This window comes from Zootoca vivipara, chromosome 6 (assembly GCF_963506605.1).
Source record: "Zootoca vivipara chromosome 6, rZooViv1.1, whole genome shotgun sequence".
Lineage (NCBI taxonomy): Eukaryota > Metazoa > Chordata > Lepidosauria > Squamata > Lacertidae > Zootoca > Zootoca vivipara.
In genome coordinates this window covers 77,719,628-77,734,081 of record NC_083281.1, presented here as the reverse complement: position 1 = coordinate 77,734,081, position 14,454 = coordinate 77,719,628, and the positions used below count along the sequence as shown (strand labels likewise).

Below are 14,454 nucleotides of genomic sequence, written 5' to 3'. Positions count from 1 at the left end.
CATCTAGCACAGCAGTCTACACTGCCATTAAGTAGCTCTCTGGGGCTTCTAACTGGAGACAGGGAGGATTGAACCCCAGACATTCTACATGCAAAGCAGGTGCACTCTCTCTGAGCTATGCCCCTTTCTCCAAAAGGCAGGAGCAAAGAAACTTGCTTTGTGCCAGCCCACACCCTTCGCCTGTCTAGACCAGCGTTGTCCAGTCTTGATGGGCAGCATCTCTCCACGGTGTCAGGCCAAAGGACCTGACCTACCACCGGATCCTTTTAATTGGAGATGCTAGCCAAGGAACCTGCATGCGGATCTGGTGCTCTCCCACCGAGCTACGGCCCCACTGAGCTGCACTGTCCCACTAGAGCTTGCAAACAATAGTGTTGCACCATGAAACCCCCAGTTGCATGGAAGCAAAGGGGACTTGGCAGTCCCCACATTGCCAATGTAATGTATTCATTGAGGTCCCAATTTCCATGCCCACTTTGAATACTGAACATTTATGGCTTTGGCCATACGGAAGTGCAAATTAATGCAAATCTGGTGTACTTGTGTTCCATAATATATCCTAGTATGGCAGAGAAGTAGAAAAATGTATGGTTGTTCTTAAGTCATCTTCAAATATCAAATGAGGATCAATCTTGTGGGTCAATTATAAGAAGTGGGTGGTGCCTCCCACCTGTCCAAGGCATGTTGTCATGACACCACATAATCAGTTTGCAATTAAAAAAAACTTCATGGAAATTTGGTAGCATTTTGAGACACATTTCTCCTAATACACACACCCTTGTAAGGCAGTTTGCCTAATGTACCCATTTTTGCACAGCCATTTGGGGCTTGGACTAGACAGCCCTTGGGACCTTTTCCAACCCCTCGATTCTATGATTCTAATTTCCACCAAAGTAGTAATTTTGACATCTCCATTTTCACTCAGGGGTATATTTTTATGGACACTTGATCCCAGTGCAGGCTTCTTCTTCTTCTTCTTCTTCTTCTTCTTCTTCTTCTTCTTCTTCTTCTTCTTCTTCTTCTTCTTCTTCTTCTTCTTCTTCCTGGCGCGCCTTACTTGGCAAGAGAAACACATTTCAAAATTCAGGAAAGTGCAAATTTCGAAGGATGGCTCTGTTTCAGTTAGTGTACTGTTCCAGAAAGTGCAAATTAAAGCCTTCTGGGATACAGCCTTCCAAGGAATCAGATATTTGGTAAAGTGTCATCTTTTACTCTCGCACCACAACTAGCCCTCCTCAATCTTTTTTTTAACAGAAGACGATGCTATGGTTTCTGGTAGGGAGCTAGTTGGACATTTATTGACTGCTGCGCAACTCAGGATTGCAAGGTTTTTGAAGAGATACGTCTGGAGCTGATTTGAACTACTGGTGCAGGAAGGTCTGAGATAATGCATTCTTGGAAAAGCGAACATTTAAATTAAAAGTGTGCAGAGGTCAATGTAGAACAGGTAAGTTCACTTCTGTTCAGTTGGGATTATGAGCTGTGTCAATACTGTTACATGCCACCACAATCTCTGAGCAGCGAGGCTCCAAAGTATTCTCCACCTGTGAGTTCCATCATTATTGAGAATAAAGATTCTTAGATGAGACAGACGTTTGCATATACTAGTGGCTGAGCAACCATGTGCCTTGATATCTGCTTAAGAAATAAAACCCACACTCTCTATCCCAAAAACAATTATTTGAGCTCTGCCATTTAGATACTTTCAGCTTATAAAATACGGTATCTTTCCAAGGAGGGCAATTTGCCGAGTGCAAAAGTACCATCGATCCAAGTGATTAATTGTCAGTTATTGTTATTAAGTAACTGAACTGCTGTTTAGGATTTATCAGAACTCAATAAAAATCTATACATTTACGAAAATGGGTGAGGGGATGCAAATTCAGTGGGTTCACCTTTAAATGCAGCCCGGATAAAATTTCTTCCTCATCCCCAGAACCCGTCTCACGCGATTACAGGGAACTTTGCTGGGGCACCAGAAGAAGGTAGCTTTTGCTTTGTGGTCTGTACCCATCCTATTACTGTTCAGCAACCAGGGCTTCAACAGGAAGACACCACACTTAAGGGACTTCAGGGAAGCACTGTGAATATCCGACTTGGGTGAAAAGCCTTTGATGCAGAAAGCATTAAGACGGGGCTTGGGCGGCTCTTAAGTCTGGGCTGCCAGGCGGCTTCAGAAGGGAGCTCAGAAATGGTTGACCTGGGAGTCCAGCCAAGGGAGAGTGCGTTCCAGGCAACTTCAGCTGTCACAACATGCTCAGAGAGGCGGGGAATGGATGCAAGGGCCAGGGAACTCTTGAAAACCTTACGGGCCCTGACTGCTGGAATGCATTTCCAGGGGGAGCTGTCATCCACAAACCTATCCATTTCAGTTTCACTCACTTTCTCATTTCCCCCCACCTTAAATTCAGGACCTGGGAGACCAGGGTTCAAATCCCCACTTGGCGGTGAAGCTCACTGGGCGACCTACAGCCAATCACTGCCTCTGAGCCTAACCTACCTCACAGGGTTGTTGTGGGGTAGAGGAGCGGGGAGAACCACGTAAGGCACTTTGAGCTCCTTGGAGAAAAAGAAGAGATGTAAATAAATGATATGTTTGCAGGTGTAGGGCTGTACTCGGTGGTAGTCCTATTCAGAGATGACCCAGTGAAATGAATGACCTCCAAGAAATTAAAATCATCTTGACGACATCTGTCCAATGCCCCAAACAAATTTGTCCCAAAACAGTGTCTCTCTTATAAGCACCTTTTCATCTCTTTCCACCCCACAATGCCTCTTGTTTTTGGAAGGATCCTGCCCCCTGGTGGCAGATCTTTTTTTAAAAAAAACCAGCTACTCACCTACCTTTGAAACAAAATAAAAAATTCCTTCCAGTAGCACCTTAGAGACCAACTAAGTTTGTCATTGGTATGAGCTTTCGTGTGCATGCACACTTCTTCAGATACCTGAAGGTCTCTAAGGTCTTCAGATACCTGTTGGTCTATAAGGTGCTACTGGAATGAATTTTTTATTTTGTTTTGACTATACCAGACCAACACAGCTAACTACCTGTAACTATCTTTGCCATCTACCCTCATCATGTTGAAATTGACAATTTTGGCTCTTTCGGAATTTGATTGAGGTTCATCTTAGACAGACGGCTGCATCCAGCAGTAGCCAAACTAAGAGTATAGCCACTAAAATAAATAGCTTGGGCCCATTAAATTGCAATGGGTCTACCCTGAGTAAAGCTCCTCTGAATGCAACCCAGACATCAGTTATAACTAAGGACACTTCCAGACTGTCAGCGTTTTGAGGGAGGGGTTTGGTTTCCTAGCAGAAATGTGCAGTTAAGGTGGATTAAAGCGCTTGGTGATAAAAGAAGAAACAGATTTCTTGCAGTTAGGAAAGTGACAGGAAAATGCATTGAAAAGTATGGGAGGAACAAATGGGTGGGGAAATGTATAAACAAGCAAATCAGGATGAACACAAGACAACGGCATGTTCTTGTATAACCTCCCTGCAAATGAATGACCGTATTTTTCCACGTATAAGACGCCCCCTATTTTGGGGGCCTCGAAATTTTGAAAATAGGGGGGCTTGAGCTTTTGAGGATTATTTGGGGGGGGGTGCTGGAAATCACTCACCCGCCAGAAAGCAGCACACAACTGCTCGTGTTGCAGCTGCCTGATCGCCACCATTCGCCCTTATTTTGCCACTGCGGCAGCCAATAGACAGCTGCCCTTGTTTCACCTATCAGCTCCCCAATCGCCACTAGCGGCCGCCAATCATGCAATCAGGCAGCTGCAACACAAGCAATTGTGTGCTGCGTTCAAGCGGCCAATGCCCAAAATTGCTCACCTGCCAGAACGAAGTGCGAGCCCAAGATTGTAAGCAGCAATTGCAAGCAGCGTGAGCAGTTGTGTGCTGCGTTCTGGTGGGTGAGCGATTTTCAGCAACCCCCCCCCCCAAAAAAAAAACAATCAAGCAGCCAATCGCTGCTTACAATCTTGGGCTCATGCCAAAAAACCATTCGTGTGTGTGTGTCCCCCCAGCACTACCTGTGTATAAGACTAGCCTAAATTTTAAACCTTATTTTTGGGTCAAAAAAGCTCATCTTAAAGACAGAAAAATACGGTAAAATGGATGTTCAATCCCAGAAAGAGGCAGCAAAATCTTTAGGCTGGAGGACAGCAAAAGCCATTCTAACCTTTGGGAGGTTTAAAGGAGGCTCCTTTGTAGCCTTCAGATGGAATATTTATGCTGCTAAAATATTCCCCCAACATTTGTATGGGACTCAGACACCAAGACAGGGATATGTTCCAGCACAGGCATCCCCAAACTGCAGCCCTCCAGATGTTTTGGCCTACAACTCCCATGATCCCTAGCTAACAGGACCAGTGGTTGGGGAAGATGGGAATTGTAGTCCAAAACATCTGGAGGGCCGAAGTTTGGGGATGCCTGTTTCAACAGATGCAACCAACCATTCAGAGTATGGTTTCTGAAGGAACTGCTGGCACTTCCCCCACATGTACTTTATTATTATTAATAATCTAAATTTGTATGCCCTATACCTGCAGGTCTCTGGGCGGTTCACAGCATAAATACACAATATAAAAACACAAAATGCATAATAAAAAACAAGAACAACCCAATTAACACTCCCTCCCTCCCCAACACATTTTAAATGGGGCATCAGATGTCAACCAGCTAAAAACCTTGTTGTTAAAGAGGAAGGCTTTTGCCTGGCGTCTAACGGTGTATTATGAAGGCGCCAGGTGAACTTCCCTGGGGAGAGCAGTCCACAGACAGGGAGCCACTGCAGGAAAGGCCCGTTCTCATGTTGCCACCCTCCACATCTCTCGTGGAGGAGGCACACAAAGAAGGACCTCAGAAGACGATCTTCAGGTCTGGGTAGGTTCATATGGAAAGAGGCGGTCCTTGAGGTATTACATTCCCAAGTCACTTAAGGCACCTTCTTAGTCATACTCTCCCTGGATGAGTAGACAAATTCAAGGAGGATAAAGCTATTGGTGACTACCCACCATGATCTGTGTCCTCCCTCTGCTGTCAGAGGCAAGTGCCTCCGAATACCAATTGCAAGTGGGAAGAGCTGCTGCTACTGCTGCTCTCAGGTCCTGCTTGCAGGCTTCCCACAGGCATCGGGTTGGCCACTGGGAGAACAGGATGCTGGACTAGGTGGCCAAATCCAGCAGGGCTTTTATTATATCCTTATTGTGTTGCTAAAACTCTTGCTCGCTCGCTCACCAACCCTCACACACCACCCACGGCCCTAAATGCCAATCACACACAAAAAGAATCCTTCGCTCCAAACCTCTACGGTTATTCAGAGAGCCATAAAACACACAGTTGTTATTCAATCCAGACACCAGACCCCAAGATTTATTTGTGTATGTGGGGAATGTAAGGAAAAGGACACTCTGAGGTGTGTGTGGGGGGGGGTACTCTAAGATCCTGGAGGTGCGGGTGGAGAGCAGGAAGAGAGTGAAGAAATCTGATCCGTTAAGTGTTCCCCCCCCCCACAAAGCTTTGAAAAGCTTCAGCGTTTGAAAACCTAGATGTTTTAGGAGTTCGTGAAGAGAACCACACTGTGAAAGAACCAGGCAAGAGAGTTGAATAGGGGGTTCAGATTTAAAGGGATCGCTTTTCCAAATCCTGTACAGTATTTGAACACAAAGCAGGGTTTGGCTTTTAAAACATGTTTTAAGGTGTTGTAAAATATTCTCTCTCCTTTCCCCCTCCATTTTGTGAGGAAGTTATACAATGTCCACTGTTTACAGAGTGGGGAAGTCATAGGATGTTGGGCTGTTCATGGTGTGTGTGTGTGTGTGTGTGTGTGTGTGTGAGAGAGAGAGAGAGAGAGAGAGAGAGAGAGAGAGAGAGAGAGAGAGAGAGAGAGAGAGAGAGAGAGAGAGAGAGAGAGAGAGATATTAGTGGCACAATGGCCAGGAATGAGGACTAGCAGCAATGGAACAGCAACAATGGAAACATTGTGTTATTGGTGAAGAAAAGGGATAAATTTGATTTAACTTTACAGTGGTACCTCGGTTTTCGAACGTAATCCATTTCGGAAGACCATTTGACTTCCGGAACATTCGAAAACTGAGGCACAATGGGCGGTCTGCAGAAAATTGAGAAAAATACAGTTGTACACTCAGCGGGCACCGTTCAACCTCTGAGGCACGTTCAGAAGCATTTACTTCCGGGTTTTCGGCATTTGGGTTCTGAAACGTTTAGCGACAGAGATGTCCAAAAACCGAGGTACCACTGAAGGTACCTATCTAACTTTCCGAAATAATGCACAAAGAGAAACTCAACCATCCTTTGAAATTTGCACTTCTCCAGGGCTTGCAATGCAAAAGCTGCTATATTATCTAGAGAGGCCATTGGTCCCTCACTAGCTCAGTATTGTCTGCAATGACTGGCAGCAGCTGTCCAGAGTTTTGGACAGGGAGTTCTTTCCAGCCTCTATCTGGAGATGCTGGGGATTGAATCTAGGACCTCCTGCCATGCAAAGCATCTGCTCTACCCACTGAGTTATGGCCCTTCCCTGATGAGTCCAGACAATGTGACCATGCCAGCCATGGAAGCAAGAACTGGGAGAGCTCTTAGGTTCTTCGAAAAGGTAACGGAACAAAACATCACAGGAGGCAGGTTTGCCAACAGCTACTAGTTGTGACCCTTGAATGGAAGCTGCATATTCAAAGACTCAATATATACCATAGGGTTAGATCCAGGCAGGGAACTGGATAAAGCCAATGAGAAAGATCCTCCCCTCCCCTTGCAGGTCAAGACTGAAAGGTGGGCAGGGCCAGCCACCTGTCAATCACCTGACATCGCAATGGTGTCAGAAGTCCCACTTTTGCTCATGTAAAAGTCCCCATGACATCCAGTACACTATCTTGTGCCTGTGTGGTTCAAAATCAAATGGTGTGGGTAAAGGGACAGCATTTTACATTGCCTGGTGATCAGCTGGCCGTGGGCACTTGCAAAAGTCCTGTGTTTTGCAAGCTGCAGCAATCAGCAGGGCTGGCAAGTGTTAAACTCGTTTTCCATGACCATGCTGGCTGGGACCAATAGGATCATAGAATTGTAGAGTTGGAAGGGGCCTCAAGGTCCAACCCCCTGCAATGCAAGAATCTCAGCTAAAGCATCCATGACAGATGCCCATCCAACCTCTGCTTAAAAACATCCAAGGAAGGAGAGTCCACAACTTCCCAAGGGAGACCGTTCCATAGTCAGAATCTCCTTTCTGGTCACCATTGGTTCGAGTCCTACCCTCCAGAGCAGGAGAAAACAAACTTGTTCCCTCTTCCATGTGACAGCCCTTGAGATACTTGAAGATAGCTATCCTATCTCCTCTCAGGCTCCTCTTTTCTGGGCTAAACATAGCCAGCTCCTTCAACCATTCTTCATAAGGCTTGGTTTCCAGATCCTTGCAGAAGAGGAGGATCAAATGTTCTCCACTCCTGACATATTGTATCTGGTAGCAGCTCTTCACACTCTGAGAGACTGAGAAAGAGAGACAGTGTGTGTGTGTGTGTGTGTGTGTGTGTGTGTGTGTTTCTTCCCATTGCTTGCTCCCCTATCCTTTTTAAAAAAAACTGGAAAGAAATTCACTCTCCACCAAAACCCTTCCACCATTTGCAACCGCCCCATCCACTTTAACCAAGCCGAATCCGAGAACTACAACCCTTGAAATACGAAATAAAAGCACACAGAGCATTCCACCTAGGAGAACCTCGGGTTTCTATTTCCCTGACGTTTTGAAAACCTGCTCAGGTTCAGCGAAAGGTCTGGATTCCAAAACCTTCCTAGGCAAACCATGCTGAGACCATCCTGACCGTTCCAAAATAAAGCTCCAAACTAGTCGAGATGGGTTGCTCTTTAAAGCAACTTTCCGCTCCGTTCTTGAACCATTGCCATGGTTTTACATCACACGCAGGCACCAAAGAAGTTCAGAGAGTTCTTCATCCAGACTCGAACAGCGGGGGCACCTCTTGCGAGCACAGTGGTTTGGATGACAGCGTGATTAATGATGTGTGCTCAAACACTGAAGAGGCCGGCGAGGACAGACCGCCGCAAGACGCAAAAGGGTCGAGGCCACAATGCTAGATGGACAGAGCGCCACTGGGCTCGAAGTGTGCTTGCTGCCAGAGGTGTTTGGAAAGCTGGTGCTGCAGTCGACCACCCTGGTGAATCAGCAGGCTGGTTAGAAACGAAAAAGAGGATTTGCCCATCAACGTCTGGCTGTTTTTATTTCGCAGGAACTTGTGAAGTAATGTCTGCCTTTTTGCAGGGTGGGGGAGAAGACTGTTGAGATCCCCTGCTGACCTGTGAAACCAAGAGTGGGTCGCCTACTCTTACATACACAGGTCCCACCCACTCTTGATTTCCAAGGTGAAACAGCAGGCAGAAATTCTTCAGGGGAAGAGGATCATTAGGTGGGCGTTCAGGAGAAGACCTTGGTACGATGCCACACTGTGCAAGGCCATTTGACGCCCTCCCCCCAGCCCTCATGGCACCAGCTTAAGCCAGGCTTTGGCAGGGACCTAGAGATCTCCTACCTCCTTCCCAAAGCCAATCACTTGCTCAGCTTTGGGAAGGAGGACACTAGGACCCTGTCAGAGCCCTCGCACCTCCTTCCTGAAGCCAGGCAAGTTCCTACTGGGTTTTGGGAAGGCACCCTACTCGGCTGCATGCCCAGTGCAACCGCACTGCTCTCACTACCCTAAATGTTCCCCTGGTGGGTGAGTATGGGGGAGGCAGAGGTGTGTAAAATCATGCACAGCAAGGAGACAGCAAAAAAAGAAGTTGTCCTCCCTCTCTTGTAATACTGGAACTCAGGGTCACCCAACGAAGCTGAATGTTAGGGGAATGTAAGACAGGCAGAAGCAGTAGCGTAGCATGGGTTGCCAGTGCCCAGGGCCGCATGGAGGGGGGTGAGAGGGATGGAGGGAAACAGTCGGAGTATGCATGCTCGTTCAACTGCCTAACAGCATCTGCAGCACCCAGGAGATCACAGCCACAGAGATAAGAAAAGAAGAGTCATTCCATTGCCTGGAGAGGTCAATTCCTGGTACATATGGAGAAAACATTTTCAACAGAGCCCAGCCACAGAAGTGCACAGCTATATTGAAGCAGCACCGAGTGTTGAAATTTCACAGCCCTAACAATTTTGCACCCAGAGCCACTGCCCCTGTTCCCCCATCCCGGCCCGCTATGCCACTGGGCAGAAGAAAATACTTCTTCACACAGTGCTTGGTTAAACTATGGAATTCACTTCCACGAGAGCTGGTGGTGAGACACCAACTTGGATGGCTTTCTCAGAGGGTTAGACAAATGGCTGCTAGCCATGGTGGCTAGGTTCCACCTCCATTGTCCACTGCTGAGCCTCACAGGTGAAGAGAGCACTGTTGGAATTGTGAGCTTCCCAGAGGCATCTACAAAAATAGAACGCTGCACAAGATGGGTCTAGCAGGGCTCTTTGCATTTTATAGACACAGATCCAAACCATGGAGACATCGAATTCAGAGTCATCTGCACAGGCAGGGGCTCTCGGGCAAACATCTTTCCCTGCTCTCTGTCCTCATTTACCGGTGATGCAAGGGATTGAACTTCTGCATGCGAAGGGTGTGCTCTGGCACATCCAAGACAAATACTGGGGAAATCCAAGTCGCATACCAGACTAACAGCTTGCTTGTATAACCTCAGTGCAGAGGGCGTCCCCTCAAAAGCTGTTATCACAAGGGTTAGCCAGTGGGTGGTTTGTGGGCCATAAACTACCATGCGGTTCTTGCCAATGGAGGTCATGCACAGAGTTTCTCACGGTGACAAATCACAGAATGCAGATATTCTAGTGCCTCAGAGGGCATCAGCGGTTGCTCCTCTCCTGCACTGCACTCTGCCTCCCCCTTCATCTCTGACCTCTCTCCTTTCATCACATCTCTTGATGCCATTAGCCAATCTGAAGTCACACTGGGGCTGACCAAGCAGAAAGCTTCCGATGGCTTATCTTTCCCTACTATTGGCTTGGCTGCTCTGATGTCAGAGGGGGGCATACCTCCATTTGCCCTGCCTCTTTCCCTCGGGGAAACCCGATCTCTAGTGCTGAATCGGAACAAATGGCAATCGGGTTTTCTGCGGGCTGCTGTACTAAATTACCACTAAAGAGGGAGTTTTCCGGGGAAAGTGGTGAGGCAAAGGCGAACCCGCTCAGACCTCATGCCTAGAAAGCGTTGGACAAGCAGAAAACTGCTTTCTAGGCACAGCACAAGTGGAAGTGTGAACAAGCCCAGAGAGAGGAGGGCGGACTCCTCCCAAGCATCTATTCATTGAGTTTATATGCATCCACAAAACTTATGTGGAGCTTAGACTATGTCCAGTCATTATTTTTTGTAATTGTTTTTGGTTTTTCCCTTTGTAATATGCAAGAAGCAATAATGGCAACAATAAAGAGAAAGAGAAAAGATCAAAGCAGGAAAAGAAGTGAAGGCTGTGTGAAGGGGGGAGTGGTAGTATTCGAAAAACAGCATTATAATTCCAGACAACTGCCCTTGACCCAGGGCCGGCTCTAGGGGAAGGCTGGGTGGCGCGGGGTGCCAGGGCGCTGGGTCAGCAGGGGGGCGCTACACGGCGAAGCCGCGTGGAAACCACGCTGCGCCTGCCCACCAGTCGCGGGAAGAAACGGGGCGGGGGCGCCCAACCCGCTTAAGACAGCCCTGCCTTGACCATAAGTGTATTTCCAATAATGTTTCCATAGGAATCTATGAGAAGAGGGCAGCTGCCAATAATACTATGTCCAGTCATTACAGAGCACTCCTGTTTTTCTTTTTCTTTTCTTTTTTGCGGGGGAATGGGACAACCATGAACACTTGCCCTGAATTACAGGGGCTTAGACAACTCCCCATTAATTGCTCATTCATCCCACACTTTTTAATGTGTTTTCCCTGCCACCTTCCCAACTGCAACAGAATAATAGAATCAAAGAATTGGAGGGTTGGAGGGCCTCTGAGGAAGCGGATTTGTTGTATTAAGGCAGGCATCCCCAAACTACGGTCCGGGGGCTGGATACGGCCCAAAGGGCTCATTTATCTGGCCCGCTGCTGCCGCCCGCTACCACCGCCCACTCTTACCGGCGCGGTGTAGTGCGGCTGCCCACTTCCGGGTCACAGGAGCACCGGAAATAGCATGCGCAAGCCTCATTTCCGGCACATTTCTGGGTCGTCGGAGGCCCATGCGCATACACACAAGCTATTTCCGGTACTCCTGCGACCCAGAAGTGCGCCAGAAATGGCGTGTGCACACGCGTATGGGCGCGCGCTCCCCCGCCCTCCGGCCCGCCGCACGGTCGGCACTGCAGGCACTGGCTCAAAGCGGGGTAAGTTTGGGGACCCCTGTACTAAGGTAACAAGAGTGCTTTCGTCCACTGGAAATGGGAAAACCTAAAGTTCACAGCAGGCACCTGAATCCAAAATGCTGACTTGGAGAGAGTGTATGGCCAAATGCTCTCTGGACTCTGCCCTGCAACACATTACTGAATAAAGTCTGGCCAATTGGGAACTTGGTGTAAGACTCTGTAATGGAAAGTTCCTCCTACAGCTGCTGCCACGAAGTGTAGGTATCAGTGAGCTAGATGAGACTATGGTCTGGTTCAGTATAAAGCATATTCCTATCAGGCTGTGGGGTTGTTGTTTTTAATCGTGCTTCATAAATGGAGTGTATCATCCATGCAACACATGTGCACTGGCAATGTACCAGGGCGTGAGATCGGGATGGTGCATATAAATGGAACCGAAACCTGAAGCAGCGGTTCTGCAATTCATTTGATGAAGACTCCTACGTAAAAGCAGATCTCAGGAGAAGAGAAGCATGAGGCAGAAGAAGGCAGAAAGCAGACAAAGAACTGGTCTTCCCATTCTTTACTTCAAAGATATACATTTATTGGGTTATTCTCCTTTATCTTCTGGATGGGTTTGTTGGTTTGACAGACGATAAGGGTCTTCTAGACACTGGAGGAGCCACTGTTTTGTTTTGTTTTGAATTTGTTGTTGTTGTTTAGTCGTTTAGTCGTGTCCGACTCTTCGTGACCCCATGGACCATAGCATGCCAGGCACTCCTGTCTTCCACTGCCTCCCGCAGTTTGGTCAAACTCATGTTCGTAGCTTCGAGAACACTGTCCAACCATCTCGTCCTCTGTCGTCCCCTTCTCCTTGTGCCCTCAATCTTTCCCAACATCAGGGTCTTTTCCAGGGAGTCTTCTCTTCTCATGAGGTGGCCAAAGTATTGGAGCCTCAGCTTCACGATATGTCCTTCCAGTGAGCACTCAGGGCTGATCTCCTTCAGAATGGATAGGTTTGATCTTCTTGCAGTCCATGGGACTCTCAAGAGTCTCCTCCAGCACAATAATTCAAAAGCATCAATTCTTCGGCGATCAGCCTTCTTTATGGTCCAGCTCTCACTTCCATACATCACTACTGGGAAAACCAGTATATTTATTTATTCACTTACGTATTTCAAAATGGCCCTGTTGACCATAGTACATGCAGTAGAATTAGATAAGCTTAGGAACATATGAAGTGGCATTATCCTGTATCAGACTCCTTAGTCCACCTAGCTCAGTAATGTCTATACTGACTGGTAGCATCTCTCCAGGGTTTCAGGCGGAGAGTCTACCCCAGCCCTCCCTGGAGATGCCGGGATTGAACCCGGGACCTTCTGCATGCAAAGCAGAGGCTGTGCCACTGAGCCAGAGAGAGCCTTTCCCCTGCTCGAAAGGGTTATATGTCTGTTGAGACTAGCACTGTCAACTCTGACAGGCAGCAGCTCTCCAGCAGAGGTCCTCTCCCTCACCTGCTACCTTTTACTGGGCATTGAACCTGGGAACTTCTACGTGGAAGGAATCCATTCTATGCCTAAGCTATGGTTCCTGCCATTTGCCCCCCCCCCTCCTGCCAAACTCAGTGATTGTTATTTTTACATTTCTATATGAGCTTCTCCTCCAAGGAGCGCCCGTGGTTCTCTTCCTCCCCATTTTATTTTCACAACAACCCTGTGGGGCAGGTTAGGCTGAGAGACAGCAATTGGCCCACCTCCTCCCAGTGAGCTTCGTGGCTGAATGCGGATTTGAACACAGGTCCGAGTACAGCACTCTAACCATTACACCACAGCAACCCCTGAGACCCGGGAAGCTGCATTGGAATCCTTCTCCAGGGCAAGGGGAACATGGCTGGCCTGGTTAGGGTTTAAAACCCTGTTCTCTCAGGCCCTAGCCCGACACTCTAACCCAGAGGTCAGCAAACTTTTTCAGCAAGGGACCGGTCCACTGTTCATCAGACCTTGCGGGGGGCCAGACTATAAGCCACCCCCCACGACTCTCCTCTCCCTTCTCCACAGCACTGGACGAGCCCCAGTGGCTGCTTATCTGTGTCTTGCAAGTGGCAGGGGCTGGCGGCTGTGGCAGAAGGCTGATGAGTGGCATGCAAAGGGGCTCCGGAGAAGAGCTGCTCAAAATGGCGGCCACTTGAGCGCTGCTGCTGCTGCTACTGGCACCAACAAAGCCCAATCCCTTTCCTCCTCTAGGCAGGGCAGGGAGAATCCCAGGAGGAGGGAGGGAGGAGGCACCGGTGCCAGAATGTGAGGGAGAAGGAGGGAGAGGGAAAGAACCTGCGTGCTGGCGATCCACAGGGCGAATCCCAGACCGTTTGTGGGCCGGATCCAGAAGGCAATTGGGCCTGATCCAGCCTGCGGGCCTTGGTTTGCCAACCCATGCTCTAACCACTACAGCACACTGCCTTTCATGGCACTTGCTAATCCTGGCCTTGCCTGTTGAATTTGTACTCGGGGAACATAGTCTTCAAGGAATGCTTCCCTCCCCAAAACCTCAGTCTTGTGTCTTTTCATCACAGGCGTGAATGGTCAGCATCTGCAACTGGTTTTACAGCTCGATAAGTACAATTGCATTTCGGGGGAGGGGGGAGGATTCAGGGCACATCTGGTCCTTTATTTACAGAGGTTCTGACATCCCCACATGAAAGTGGTTTGCCGACTTAAAACCGATAACGACCCCCCTCCCCTTTCCTCTCTTCCATCTGTCTTTGGGCACAAAAAAAGCTCACCAAACAGACAAGCTTATTGTGTAGGAATTTAAAGCATCTCAGGGAGAGAGGGAGAAAAGGGAGGAAGCTTCCAGAAGTACAAGAGGCTCCTCTGGGCTGCCAGCATCTGCCCGGCTTCCTGAACAATGACCGTCCCTTATCATCCTCCCCTACAGAAGCACCGTAAGCAGAACCACCAATTAGATTCACTGGCAACCAAAATCTACAGACAGGGCACATTCCCATTGGCAAAGAGAGAAAGAGAGAGAGGAAGAAAGAAATGAAGGCGCAGGAATCGGGCAGCCCAAGTTTCCAAGGAGGCAATAATATCTTTGTAGGAAACTTAGGAAGCTGTCTT

At 48.3% G+C, this 14,454-nt stretch overlaps 1 protein-coding gene across 2 annotated transcripts in view; it reads right to left on the bottom strand.

Moving 5' to 3' along the window:
• The window catches only part of MEGF6 (multiple EGF like domains 6), a 199,826-nt gene that overhangs the window by 128,986 nt on the left and 56,386 nt on the right, over positions 1 to 14,454 (bottom strand). The gene's annotated exons all lie outside the window — the stretch shown is intronic.